Genomic DNA, 12,558 nt, shown 5'->3' with positions numbered 1-12,558 from the left:
CGAACAGCCACAAGGCATTTGTGCCACTCACCGGTCTTGAAAATCGTTATTAGACAAGCATTGCCATATTACAAGACACCCAGACTGACTCCCTCCTGCATGGCAGGCCTTGGGCATGAACAAGCAGGGGTGAAACCTGTCATTTCAAGCGTACAGTGTGCTGGCAAATATTCATGAGCTGCCTCCTAAGTTTAAAATACCCATTTAGTAAAACCAGATTGGAAGGAACACCCTGCAGGTGGCAAGATGGAAATAGGATGATGCTAAAATAATGCTAGAAGAAAGAGGAAAACTGAAGGACAAGCAAACTGCACTCGCTTGCGTCTCAGGCAGGGGATAGATGCTATTGCTGGACACTTTTCCATTCTCTCATCGCTTCCTTCCTTGTTGCAGTTATTTTATGCCTATGCTCAGCTCAGGTAGGTTCAACCCTGCCCAGCCAGCAAAACAATATGTCACCTAATACTCAAATCTTCCTACTGAGGGTGGATGGACAGAAAAAGTGTCCTCGTAGCTCTTAGAAAGATGCCCTATTTGCTTATTTACTTCTTCAGCTTTTCAAAATGTATCTATAAACATCTATGTTTTCTCAGTCTTTACTAGCTAGCCCATACCAAGACGGACTTTTTCATAGTTCAGGGAAATCCACTACTAAATTATTTTCCAGTGCTGTGCTTGATGGGGATAGACATAGATGACCGTGTGGGCCTGTTTAGCCAGCTACTGGTATAAGTAGATGTAACGAGTCACAGGTAATTGTTTACACCTAGTGTTTACTGTAAATTGCTGTCACTTCCTCCGGATGTTTGCATGTTTTATAGCAATACTCCAGCGGGTTGTTTTCTAGTAAAGGCATAGAACATTGATGATGACCCTTTCTTCAGTGGTTTGCCTGTCCCACTCCCATTGCATGATTCATTTAGGAAATGCTGGACTTTGCGGTATAAAAGAGATGGCTTATTTTACCAATTTCCTGTTCACTTCCATAGACAGCAGCATTGGGTTCTGTAGGAAAAAGTTAATACCTATACGTATTCCTTGTAAGTTCACCTCAAGGGTCACTGAACTTTGTGGCTATTTCAGCTTTAGACATCATTTATTTCCGATGTAGGCACTAGGTACGGCAAGATAAATCGGATGAACAGGCATTTGGCAGTAATAATAAACACAGTCAATAAATAATAACAGCAGTATTTTGCTCTGTTGGAATTTTCATTCAAGACCCAAAGTTCTTTACAAAATATTCATAGGCAAAAGGTCTGTATCCCTGCAAAGTGGAGAAGTATTATTACTTTCTAATCTATTTTCTAATCAGGGGCACAGAAACACAAAGATGAAATTACCTTTCCCTATGGAGAGCTGGATAGGAGGGAGTGAGGCTCCTGCCAGTTCGAAAGTCTGCATTGCTATTAACTTTTTAAATCCTACCTTGTTATTCTTTGAGGGTTTCCTAAACTAGCAGTAGCACAAGGATTATTCTTGCAAAGATACAAAGAGTGTGCCTGAGATGAGATTTTAACTAGACCTGTTCCGGGAATTTTTTCTTGAATGTCTTACATTATTGTTGCCTAATCTTTGAATTTTTTCCAGTATGGGCTCAGCCTAGTCTCTGACTGGGCTTCTCCCCAGTAGTGGGAGAGAAATACTTTGCAACTGGCCTTCCTTACCTCACTTAATGGGAAAAAGAGAAATAAGTCCTCTCCAGACTTATCTGCCCTTTAGAGACCATAGTCCACTCTCAGTCTAACCAGGGTTCCACAAGGATCTAATTTTACATTTTTAATTGAAGGCAAGGGTAGGTATCTCATTGTTACAGAATGAGCTTGATGCATTTGCTCAGGGCCTTTTCTAATGGTGCTTCTAGCATACCATGAACCCCAGGAAGTGGTCCCTAATCTTTCTTAGGATTGACTTGCATTAAAACTAAAGTAAAACTTCTTTTATTTCCTTAGCTCCTTTCATTTCATAAAGCCCCAAAGCATTAAAAAACTCTACACATGCAGAATTTCTGCAAAGTAACAACCTCTTGGTAGAGGCTAGCAACCAGCCAGTCCGCAGCATATTGCACAACAGTGGGAGCATGGGCAGCTGGTGCCTTTTGAGTCTGAGGGGGCACCCACGGAAGCTGGCGGCAGCGGCAGGGCTGGCCCTGTCAGGCAGGGCATGTGCCCCCTGCCAATCACCTATGAGGTAGGAGAGAAGGATACGTTTGTGGTCAAGTACATTGTGGGAGAGGGAATGCCATTCTCAGGTGTTTTCTGTGTTTTCCATCTGTAAAATGGGGATTTATATAAATTCCTTTCCTTGACACTGCCTTGTTTGGTTGGAGTACAAGCTCTTTGGGACAGTGATTGTCTTTTACTAAGTGTCTGCACATCTCCTAGCACATTGGGTCTCAAATTCTGCTAAGTCTTTGCTAAACAGTAGGCACACTATATAGTAGCTACAATTCCTACTATAAGCACAGATAATAAACAATTACAATAATGGTGCATCATGTCCATTCAAAATAGGTAGGATCTTTGTTTTTAAAGTTTTGTCTCAAAGGATAAACTACTTGTATCTCACATATTGTCCTTGAAGAATGAATAGCTGACTTAATGCTGTTGACATTTCAGCCAGTAGACCAATGGGCTAGGTGTTTCAAATCAGACAATATTATCCGTCTACGAATATGTTAAAATAACCCTGCATGTTGTATTTTATGCTACTGCACAATCCTTTCAGGATGCAGTTTTAATCCTAATTTGTGCATTCATTTACAGCGATAACACATAAATGAGTCTTTTGCATGGGCAATAGACTGCAATTAGCAATATGTACTCAAAGAACAAGTTATGCCATTTTTTGATAGACTACAGGATATAGGCCATCATTATTCATGAGTCCTGTAATAACCTATATTCAGTGACGGAGAAATCACAGAATATTATTTTGTCAGAATTTATTTTCTTTTAATGATGTAAACTCCACCTCTTGGCAGTTCTAGACAATTTATTTACAAACAGCCTGTCCCAGAATCAAACAACTGCAACTACAAATATTTGTGTTTACATTTTAGTTTATGAAGAAGTTTTGAAATGGTTTTGGAGTAGTTGCCTTGGTTTTTATTAATTCCTCTTATATACTTGGTTTTCTTTTTATTTGCAGAACATTTTGCATTTTAAACATTTAGGACAGTTTGTCAAAGAGGGAAAATGATCCCCAAATCAGTAAACGGTACTGGTGGATAACCATCATATCCATACAAAAGCTCAGTTTGGAATCACCCCAACTAAGACAGGGCCTCCTGTCTTTCTTCCTTGGCCTCTTACTGCTATAGATTTGTTGATACGTTAATATAAACAGCTTTGAGTTGTTAACAGTTTTTCTGAGTAATTTGGCTATGCTGTGTTAAAGCTGAGATGCATTTTTTAAACAGTCATCATATACTATATTTCCTTTTTATGTATTTTCCTTTACATGGCTAATAGTAACAGTGGTGGCTTTTTAAATTGCCTTGTAAGCATGCAGTTCGGCTTAATATGATTACTTGCAAGCCAGCTTCAGAAGGATAAATGCAACTTTATAATAATGCAGCAGTAACCAACCAAGTTGGAGTTTACTTTAAATACCCTCTGAATTCCAAAAAGCCCATCATTTAATATTTTTATCCCATTTCACCTAATAGTAGATTAATGCACAGTAAATTTAGGCTAAGTGGTGTGTCGCAATACTATTGACAATCCTTTCTGCCTCTCCTTTGTCTGTATGTTGCCCATTTAGAGCCCAACCCTACAGGTCTCTTAACTGCACGTACAGTCCCATTTAAATCAGTGGGAACACTCAGAGATGTAAGGGCCCAAAGATAGCAAACATTTTAGGCCAACAACCTGTTTGATGGTGTTGCGCGGCTCTCGGCGCCCATGGGGAATATCTGTGAAGACCCCCACCCACCCACAGAGAGGCATCAGAAAGGAAGCTAAGTGAGCTGTATTTTATTAGATTTATATGCCACACTTTTCCAAAAAAAAGGCTGAGTGTCTTATAGGAAAAGACAAAATAACTTATTTAAACTGATAAAATATTCAAAAACAATAGTAAAAGAAAACAAACTGTTGAAAACACTCCAAAATCCAGAAAAACAGCACCTCTCCCCCTCCCCACTACCCTACTCACTCCTATTCCAGTGCCTCTGACTTACGTTGCAGGATTGGGACTTGTCAGGAATTTAGCACACACTTGGAAACAACAAAGTTGCAGTAATAGATTGTGCATTTTAACAGAAAAAAAATTGCATCTCTCTGTTTTTCTGCTAAGCCAGAAAAACCATGACTAAGTCTCAATTTTAATCTGTTGAATGGTAAGTAACAATTATGGTCACATCACATCCAAATTTTGCTTTCCTTCCCCCCTCCCCCGCCTCCCCATTTAATGTTCTGACAAGAAAAGAGTGGTTCCTTTATTGCTACTTGCATATAAAGTCTTTGGGGTAAGTCTTTGAGGGTATGCTGACCACAGTAGACGGGCTGCACGGGCGGCATGGGTGAGGAGAACAGAAGTCTTATCTGCCAGGGCTGCTGTTTGGGGTCAGCAGTGTCAGCTCTGATGGCAGCCCCATGGCCAGGTTTCCTGGGACCAGATCCTGGTGCCGCATTCCCTCATCTTCCCTCACAATGTGTACATTTTGGGAATGGGGCTGTGTCTGTTCTGGCAAAAGTTCCTGGGGGGCGGGGGAGAACCATTCTGCTTGCCCCACTTTGGTATGGAGCTGTGTGGCTCAGCCCCTCTGGCCAGGCAGGAGTAGTGACGGGCTTCCTCTGTGGCACAAAGATTTCCAGCAGGGGTAGATGCTGGTGCTCCCTTGTAGTTGGCAGCTGGGGCAGGTGCCCTGCTCACCCTGCCCTAGTTACACTACTGCAGTTATTATTCAATACTTTCTCAAATAACAGGAAGTCTTGCCATGGAAGACTCGATTAAAGTCTATTGTATTTATAGGTGTAGAAGGATTACATTTTAATCAGTAAATATTTCTGGGTCTATAGAAAACTAATAATAAAACCCTTTTTATTTTACCGTATGATATGTAACCTGGGCTAAGATCCCCTTCATCTAAGTGTATCCATGTGCAATGTTACCCTTGTTATGTTAGCACAACATGCCTGAGTTCTGAGTAGAGTTGCCTTAGGCTGGGAAATTGTCCAGCTATTCTACTGTGGTCCATCCACACACCTTTTTAAGGTTGGAATTACCATGGCCCTGAATCAAAGCCCTGTATCTAAACAGCCTTCAATTCAGGGGTGCTGGAAATCTAGATTCAGTTTAGATTGCTGCTGTTTGAGCACATCTCTGTTCTGAACAAATACACTTATATAATTTTTCTCAAAACATTTACAACAGCAAAAATATTATAGGAGCCAAGTAGGATGCTCAATGAGAATGATGCATTAATCATTAATATTTTGCTTGTGGAATATTTAGCAGTATTTCTTGGTAGTTGAAATGTTAAATTGTGTTTCTTATATGACGAAGATTCATCCATACCTGCACTTCATGGCTCTTTTCCCCTCTGCATAAATAACTCAAAAGAAAACTGGCATTGGAGGAGATTTACACATCTAAAATTGGACATACACAATAAGACTCTCTCTGACTGACCTAGCAGATGCAGAGAGCATTTCTGTAACACAGACATTTACTGTCGCAGCAGATGCTGGAAAGTTGTCAATGACACAGAGGCTACTGTCCCTACAAATCTGTGTTTTTTGGGAGAATTTTCGTACCATAGACACTACTGTCCCTACAGAACTGCCTCTGCTGGGAAAATTATTGTTCCACATCCTTCTCTATCTCAGCAGATGTGTGAGACTGCAAGAACGACAGGCATTTCTGTCAACACATATCTGCATCTGCAGGGAATTAAATTGCCACTAACACTGCTATCCCCAGCGATCATTGAGTACATCAAATACGGAAAGGAAGGAAGCCAAATGAACCACAGAAACAATAACATAGGAAACCTAGAACCTGATCATATAACATGCCTGCAAAAAGTTTTTCAAGATGATTCAGGAAAAAAGAATGACATGCATTTTCTTTTGTATGAATTTTTTCAAGTAAAACTTTTTTTCCCAAAAAATATTGAAAGAACAAATAACTGAGCCCCTTTTTCGTGCACTAGATCCAACAAGGCAGCAGAAATACAAGCTGCCCATCACTTCTGTATTAATAGCCTTAGCACCCTGTAAGAAACAAGTCTTATTTTAACTTATTTACAGTTTACTTGTGAACAGCTTCCATTTGTGCTAGGAGTGGGGTGTAATGTGGACCATCATGTTTAGGCCCAGACACCCAAACACAAGCGCTTAATGTACTCTCACGGCTTGGGGTCAGAAATATACAATGGGCACTTCTATGCGAGATGCTACTGGGCAGTAGCAATGAGCTGCTACCGTGCAGTAGCCTTGCCGGGTACTAACCATGCGGCAACAGTAGTAACGAACGATTGTGCAGTAGCTCGTTGCTACTGTGCAGTTGTGTGAGGGAGAAGACGTGCAGTGATGGTACTGCGCAGTAGTATTGGCGGTTACTGTACAGTCATTTAGTACTTGCTTGTGCAAGTACTGAATGACTGCGCAGTAACAATTGCACAGGCTGCTGCACATGTAGACATGGCCAGTATGTCTGTATCATTCTGACTTGCATGCTCAAGGAGTAGGTGTACCCCAAAGCTTCAAATTTGGGCTTTATTGTAATTATGAAGTTCAGATGAATTCAGTTCCTCATTCTAGCAAGTGAAACATGGCAGTAATAAAGAGAAATTATACCTTAATCCTTTTAGTATGGCCCTTGGAATATGGATTGTATCCCTCCTTCCTCATTAGGGGATCTTCTGGTAGAGCCAGAGGCAGCAATGTTGCTAAGAGTTTTAGTAACTGTGCATTGTCAGGGAGCTAGAGAGAGCTACACAGCCGGTATGGAACCCTAGCGCCTCGGCATAGTGGGTAGGGGTTTCATAGATATTTGAGCTGGAAGGGACCTCACAAAATCATTGGGTCCAGCCCTCTGCCCAAGGGGCAGGAAGTCAGCAGGGGTCAAATGATCCCAGGAAGACAGGCGTCAAGTGTTTTTGAAAGTATCCAGAGTAGGTGCTTGCAAGTAGTTTACCTGAGACGTAGTTGTTTTGGTGGGTAGAATCCCTTGTTCATTCTGCAGGAGACCAGCAATACAAAACCTACTTGAAATATTGCGAAGGAAACCTTAGAATTCTCCCTTGGGAGGGATATGGCCCTCAGCACAGAGTACTTTACTTTTTCTGAAGCATCAGGAAGTGTCCTCTGCCAGAGGCAGCATACCAGATTTGACAGAGCAGCGGCCTGATACAGCACAGCAAATCTTCTAGTCCTTTGGAGCCGATTGTGGGAAAGCATTAAGAGTTTGGTTACTCTGCCAAACCAAGCAAAAAATCTTAAAACTCATCTGTTTACCAGTTCTCACTATTACCCGTGCTATCTTTTTCAGATGCAATGACATAATTGGTTAGTGGTAGCAGTGTCATGTGTGATTCACTCCACTTTACTGGAAATCAGATAATCACATACTGCATTTAAGGAGCATTTGTTTATTTAGTCATATCATTTCAATGTGTGCTCATCCTACATTGTTTGTATACATGCTTTTTCATTTAAAATTTTAAAAATGCTACTCTTCATCAGAGTTCATTCAGAGGACAAGTTCATCAATAGTAAATACACTTTAATTGTCTGTTTCTGATATCCATTTAACCCAGCACCGTACCTAGACTCCTGGCAGAGCCGGGCGAACTTTTTGTATCAGGACCCCCTTCACCAAAGATAATGATATTAATAAAATACTTACCAATTTCAGGCCCCCGGGCAGCCGCCAGGTTCACCCATGCCTGTGTCCAGCCCTGACTAAACCCTTAACGTTTCTTTCCTTCTGTCCCCCCAAAATATATGGTCTATATAAGGTTGTAATACCTTCTTTCTTACAGCCTATGCGGGTGCTGGTTTAGAACTGAGGTCCACTGGAGCTGTGAGATTGGAAGAAGCGTCTAGGCAGGTTTCTATCACGCATTCATTCGAGCCTTATGGAATTAAAGGCAAGTGAATTTCACCCAGAAAGAAAAATACTTTTTTTCCTGCTTTCTTTGGAGTACCCTTATAAAACCTGGCCAAGTATTTCCTGAACAGATCATAACGCTACGTTGACTGTGATGATTAATATTCATCGAAGCATGAGTGATGAACCAGCATATTCAGGAGAAAAAAGTAAATGCTAAGAGATGTCAACTCTGCATTCTTTCACAGGTTATGAAATACTGAATAAAAATATTAGTGTTTTTAAATGGCATTTCATAGTGACAGTAAATGAAGCAGAATAAGTTCTGAATCAGTTTCCAAAATTTAGGTGAGGAATTGTAGGTTCTGATTTATGGTGGTGGGTAGGTTTTCCTACTGTTTATGAAATAAGTGTTACTATAGCAGTCTGGGTGTGGTAAAATCTGACACAATTCACTCTGTTGGCATGCAGACTATGTTCAGTATAAATTCCTAAGCCAAGAAGTTGCACTACCCTCTAAAGACACAGTTCCACTTTCTTTCATCTTTAGATGAAGAAAATATTGAAAAAAATGTAAACAACATACATTCTTATGAAAAAATAGCTATGTAAACCATTCCCTTTTTAAAATTAACATCGCTTGGGTATTCTTAGAACTATTTATTACCATAGCGAACTATGAATATTGACCTTTTCTAATGCGGGATTCCATCTTCTATCCTACCCCTGCAATCATATTTACCTCATGCTGGTATGAGGAGAGAAGTTAGTTCTTTTTGGTTTGAAACTTTCCTCTGTATGCGATTAGAGACAACGGAAAATAGCAAAAATAAAATAGGGGTAGGAGAAGACAGGGAATAAACAAAGGCACTAGGTTGTTAAAGATTGTTTAGAAAAAATAGAGAGTTTGGCTATTCACTTTCATTGGCATCAATTGTCCCTATGGATCTTAGTTATATTTTTGTTATAGTTAAAAGTGTTTAAGCTTGCTGGAAGTGTCAGATGATTTAAGTAGACCTCCAGTTTTACTTTCTCTTCTTGGTAACATGGAACAGCTGCCATCCAGATTTGTGCAACACAGCAAAATCAAAATAAGGCCTTAAACGGCAGTCACTGGGAAGTGACTCTGAAGACATCATTGGATTCTTCCATTTATTTTGCCTCAGTAGCTCCAGGTCAGATTTGTTCAGTTTGAGTCTGGGTTTGGGCCTGGCGTGTGATGCATGGGTGGAAGCCCGTCACACCCCCATGAGCCCAGGACCCACCAGTAACCCATGACCAAACCCCCAGCATAGCCAGGTGGTAAGCAGGGCCTGTGGTGGGAGGGAAATAGATAGCTGCAGGGCAGCTGAAGGAGCCGAAGAAAGTCATGCCCCACCAACTCCTACTTGGCCCAGAACCCCAGGGAGCCACATAACTGGAGCTTCATGAACAGAATATGCAAACAGGTGCACTCTTGGCCTGGCATGCACGTTAGTGTGGGAGTTTGCACAGGAGGGCGAACAGGAGTGGCCCGAGGCCCGAGGTGGTGAACATGAAGAAAAGAGTCTGCACGGCAGTGGCCCAGACTACTACAGGTGCAATGGTGGTGGGGATGCACTGCACCCCAAGGATCCCCTCCAAGTCTGGGACCTCCTCCCCCTCCCCGGTACTGCTGAGACCTCCACCCAGACAGAATCCATGGTTCTGGCCTCCGCTCAGATGGAACCCCTGGTTTTTGTCTGTGGGGGCTTCCTGCTACGCTTGCAGGCAACTGGGATCACAAGCAAAGACACTTCCCCTGATGAGGTGTGCTCCACATTGGAGACCCTGGAATACCAGATAGGGGAGCTCCAAGCTGCGGTGAAGAGGCTGCATGCCATCAGGTCGGGGTGGCAAAAAGGAGATTGACTCCTGCTGCCAGGCCTTTCACCAGAAGACAGAAGAGCCAGGGGTCTCCTGGATGAAAGTTGTCTCTGGCAACAAGGCACACTGCACCAGGGTCACCACTCCCCTGGACCTTCGCAACAGCTATGAAATCCTCACAGCACCAGATGAGCCAGCAGAACCACCAGCTCGTATACCTGAAGAAGAAAGACATCCTGCAACCCCCCTAGGAAGAAATGTAAAGTGGTTGTTGTGGGAGACTCCTTCTCACAGGGGACTGAGGGAGCAATCTGCAACCCTGACCCCTCAGCCCGTGAGGTCTGCTGCCTCCCAGGGGTCTGTATCCAGGATGTAGCTAAGAGGATCTCCAAACTTATCCAGCCCTCTGACCACTACCCCATGTTCCTTATCCATGTGGGCACCAATGACACAGCTTGGAGCAATCCCAGCTGGGTCATAAATGACTACAGGACTCTGGGAGTAGGGCTCAAAGTGTTGGGGGCACAAGTTGTTTTCTCCTCAATCCTTCCTGTTATGGGTCACAGGCACAGGAGGGTGAGAAGAATTCAGCAAATAAGCAGAACATTGCAGCACTGTAGCCATCGTGAAGGCTTCGGCTTCTAGAGCCACAACCCACACTTCAGAGAGCAAGCCGGCGAGTTATTAGGAAGGGACGGCCTCCACCTCACTTGCATGCGGAAAAAGCTCTTTTCAGCCAGAATGGCTGGCCTGCTTGACTGGGCTTTAAACTAAGTTCTCTGGGGGAAAGGCAAATAATCCCTGGTGCAAGCCCACCAAGCATCAGCCACCAAACCATTATATCGGCTGTACAAGGAAACAGACTCCTACCCCACCCCAGGGATGGGGCTCTTCCAGGAATGCAGGGAAATCTAGGGCCACTGATGGTAAGCTCACTTGCCTTTACACAAAGGCCAGGAGCCTGGGCAACAAACAGGAGGAGCTGGCTCTACTACTAAACAGTAATAATTACGATCTCATAGGGCTAACGGAGACCTGGTGGGACTCCACCTATGACTGGACCACAGGTATAGATGGCTATACCTTGTACAGGAGATATTGTGTTGCAAGAAAGGGTAGCTCTCTATGTGAAAGAGCAATACACTTCCCTAGAGGCAGAGATTGGCAACCAAGGAGGGCAACTTGAGACCCTCGGGGTAAGAATAAAGGAGGTACATGGTGAAGGGGATATAATGGTAGGAGTTTACTACAGACCTCCTAATCAAGAGCAAGAACTTGACCACAGGTTGGCATGGGTGACTTTAACTACCTGGACATCTCATGGGAAGAGCATTCAGCCAAATCCAATCAGTTGCAGTGCTTCCTCACAAGCATTGACAAGCTTTATTTGTCTCAAGAAGTCTACACACCAACAAGGGGCAAGGCGGTGCTGGACCTGGTACTGGCCAAAGGGGGTGATCTAGTCAGCGACCTGAGAATTGAAGGGAAGTTGGGACACAGTGACCATGAGTTGATCATTTTCTCATGTCTCCAAGCAATATTGCACTGTGCCACACTGACATTGCTGTCTTTGGTCATGTATAGACAGACCCATAGATTAATGGATTAATTCCTTCTTTACCTTATATCCTTGAGGTATAGAAGTATAATGATCCACATTTTAGATATGGGAACAGAAGGACAAAGAGATCAAGCACAATATTTTTAAAAGAAGCCTTTGATTTGGAACTCCAAGTTACAATACCATGGACTTAATTTTTGCAGCACTAAATACACCCAGTACCAACTGAAATCAATAGACTAATTTCCTAGGATCAGAAACCTGCATTCCATCATTTGTGACACACAGTTAATTTATGTCTTGATGTATAGATTAAGAACTATAGGAACATAGGAAAGTAGGGCTGGAAGGGACTTTGTGAGATCATTCAGATCTTGCCTTGAGCAGCCAAACTGATCTTGAAAACTTCCAGGGAAGGAGATCGCACAACTTCTCTAGGTAGCCTATTCCAGTACTTGACACCCTCAATCAGAAAGTTCCTCCTAATCTCCAACCTAAATTTCCTCTGCTGCAGCTTGTCTCCTATGGCCACAGAGAAAAAAAGCCCATCTCCATTCTCTTTATAATTGCCCTTCAGGTATTTGAAGACTGTTATCAAATTCCGGCACCTCACCACCACCACCGCTTGGTCTTCTCTTCTTGGCTAAGTAGAAAGAGTCTAAAAGCCTGAAGCTCAATTGATTCAAACTAGACAGCTTCCTCTAATCTGTGGAGGTTGAACTGATAGCCAACTGAACTGACATTCAGTTTTTAATTGGGAAAGGCAGGAGGAGGTCTGCACTGAATCAGGCCAGTAGGCAAGGGCACTAGAGCAGTGTTTCTCAACCCACGGGTTGTGACACTTGCAGAATATATGAAAGGGTTGTGGGCAGACTTTAAAAATGGATCAACAGATTTTAAAAATGGATTCTCCGTTAAAGGAGAAAAATGTGGGAAACCTGCAACAGACTTTTGGGGGCCTCCCAATGCCCCCCACACACCCTCTGCTCCACATACCCACCCTCTGTCCCACACGCTGGGTTTTGTGGTCTGGGGGCTGCGGGTCTGGGGTGAGGGGCATGGGGTCAGGACTGGCCATTGATGTTTACAAA

The 12,558-nt window shown here is 42.9% G+C and overlaps 1 long non-coding RNA gene across 4 annotated transcripts in view; it reads left to right on the top strand.

The window, feature by feature from the left end:
- Positions 1-8: 8 nt before the first annotated feature.
- LOC109309089 overlaps positions 9-12,558 on the top strand; it is a 32,214-nt gene continuing 19,664 nt past the window's right edge. For all 4 annotated transcript variants that reach the window (XR_002100787.1, XR_002100786.1, XR_002100785.1 and 1 more), the window contains exons 1-2: positions 9-419; positions 4,191-4,342. This is a non-coding gene — a long non-coding RNA (uncharacterized LOC109309089). The remainder of the gene's footprint in view (positions 420-4,190; positions 4,343-12,558) is intronic.

Source organism: Crocodylus porosus, unplaced genomic scaffold (assembly GCF_001723895.1).
Source record: "Crocodylus porosus isolate Cpor-Errol unplaced genomic scaffold, CroPor_comp1, whole genome shotgun sequence".
In the NCBI taxonomy this organism is placed as follows: domain Eukaryota; kingdom Metazoa; phylum Chordata; order Crocodylia; family Crocodylidae; genus Crocodylus; species Crocodylus porosus.
This window is presented reverse-complemented; position numbering and strand designations above follow the sequence as displayed.